This window comes from Micromesistius poutassou (assembly GCF_964030765.1).
Source record: "Micromesistius poutassou genome assembly, contig: SCAFFOLD_5458, whole genome shotgun sequence".
Taxonomy (NCBI): Eukaryota; Metazoa; Chordata; class Actinopteri; order Gadiformes; family Gadidae; genus Micromesistius; species Micromesistius poutassou.
Genome location: NW_028177256.1, coordinates 12,501 through 14,960, shown reverse-complemented (window position 1 = coordinate 14,960; position 2,460 = coordinate 12,501).

Below are 2,460 nucleotides of genomic sequence, written 5' to 3'. Positions count from 1 at the left end.
GTCTGGGTGCTGGCCCAGTACGGGTCCCGGTCCCGGTCCCCCGGGGCCTGGACCTGGGGCCCCTCATGTGGGGGTGTTGCTGGGGGGTCTGCTGGAGGCATGGAGGTCGGGACTGGGGGTGTGGGACGTTGTAGGGGGAGGCCTGGTCCGTGTGTGTCTGGGTCTGGGTGCTGGCCCAGTACGGGTCCCGGTCCCGGTCCCCCGGGGCCTGGACCTGGGGCCCCTCATGTGGGGGTGTTGCTGGGGGGTCTGCTGGAGGCATGGAGGCCGGCTCTGGGGGTGTGGGACGTTGTAGGGGGAGGCCTGGTCCGTGTGTGTCTGGGTCTGGGTGCTGGCCCAGTACGGGTCCCGGTCCCGGTCCCCCGGGGCCTGGACCTGGGGTCCCTCATGTGGGGGTGTTGCTGGGGGGTCTTCTGGAGGCATGGAGGTCGGGACTGGGGGTGTGGGACGTTGTAGGGGGAGGCCTGGTCCGTGTGTGTCTGAGGAAAAAAAGAAAGAAAAAAGAGGCAAAAACCACTTCAAGTCTTGTGGACCCTCCAGGGGACCAGGACCACGTCCTGTGGCAGGCCCAGAGAGTCCACCATCCCGGACTGGCAAGAACATCAAGTCCCCCTGAGCCTGGATGAACTAAAGAAACCACAAAGTCCATTTAAACTACCATGGGACGTGTTTTGGAAATTTAACAGAGTCTTTTCTGTAAATCTCCTAAAACGCAACCCATGGTGCACTAACTCTGGGACTCTGTCTGATTTTGAGAAAAAGAGAGAATCAAAAATCAGACAGAGTCTTTTCTCCGTAGTCTACCAGGGGCAGCTTTTAGTATACCATGGGTTGGTTTTAGTATACCATGGGTTGGTTTTAGTCTACCATGGGTTGGGATTTTCGGGTTTTTATACCAGGGGTACCGAAAACAAGAAAAATAGCAGTCTGCAGCCTGTAAAACTCTGGGCTTCGCCTACTACACGTTTGACCCCTGTGTTGGAAGGACATAGCCCATCCCGTGTGTAAGGGGGGCTCCAGGGGAAGAAGGCAGAGAACGGCCTGGAGGTCTTCTGGAGGCTCCAGAGGAGGGGGAACACGTCGCGTGTGAGGCCGAAACGGCTCACCATGTCGGACTGAATAGTGTAGTGAGTAGCCCCGAGTCTGGAGGTCTTTAGGACCCTCCAGAGGAGGGGGAACACGTCGCGTGTGAGGCCGAAACGGCTCACCATGTCGGACTGAATAGTGCAGCGAGTAGCCCAGAGTATGGAGGTCTTTAGGACCCTCCAGAGGAGGGGGAACACGTCGCGTGTGAGGCCGAAACGGCTCACCATGTCGGACTGAATAGTGCAGCGAGTAGCCCAGAGTCTGGAGGTCTTTAGGACCCTCCAGAGGAGGGGGAACACGTCGCGTGTGAGTCCGAAACGGCTCACCATGTCGGACTGAATAGTGTAGTGAGTGACCCCAAGCCTGGAGGTCTTTAGGACCCTCCAGAGGAGGGGGACCACGTCGCGTGTGAGTCCGAAACGGCTCACCATGTCGGACTGAATAGTGTAGTGAGTGACCCCAAGCCTGGAGGTCTTTAGGACCCTCCAGAGGAGGGGGAACACGTCGCGTGTGAGTCCGACACGGCTCACCATGTCGGACTGAATAGTGTAGTGAGTGACCCCAAGCCTGGAGGTCTTTAGGACCCTCCAGAGGAGGGGGACCACGTCGCGTGTGAGTCCGAAACGGCTCACCATGTCGGACTGAATAGTGTAGTGAGTGACCCCAAGCCTGGAGGTCTTTAGGACCCTCCAGAGGAGGGGGAACACGTCGCGTGTGAGTCCGACACGGCTCACCATGTCGGACTGAATAGTGTAGTGAGTGACCCCAAGCCTGGAGGTCTTTAGGACCCTCCAGAGGAGGGGGAACACGTCGCGTGTGAGTCCGAAACGGCTCACCATGTCGGACTGAATAGTGTAGTGAGTGACCCCAAGCCTGGAGGTCTTTAGGACCCTCCAGAGGAGGGGGAACACGTCGCGTGTGAGTCCGACACGGCTCACCATGTCGGACTGAATAGTGTAGTGAGTGACCCCAAGCCTGGAGGTCTTTAGGACCCTCCAGAGGAGGGGGACCACGTCGCGTGTGAGTCCGAAACGGCTCACCATGTCGGACTGAATAGTGTAGTGAGTGACCCCAAGCCTGGAGGTCTTTAGGACCCTCCAGAGGAGGGGGAACACGTCGCGTGTGAGTCCGACACGGCTCACCATGTCGGACTGAATAGTGTAGTGAGTGACCCCAAGCCTGGAGGTCTTTAGGACCCTCCAGAGGAGGGGGAACACGTCGCGTGTGAGTCCGAAACGGCTCACCATGTCGGACTGAATAGTGTAGTGAGTGACCCCAAGCCTGGAGGTCTTTAGGACCCTCCAGAGGAGGGGGAACACGTCGCGTGTGAGTCCGACACGGCTCACCATGTCGGACTGAATAGTGTAGTGAGTG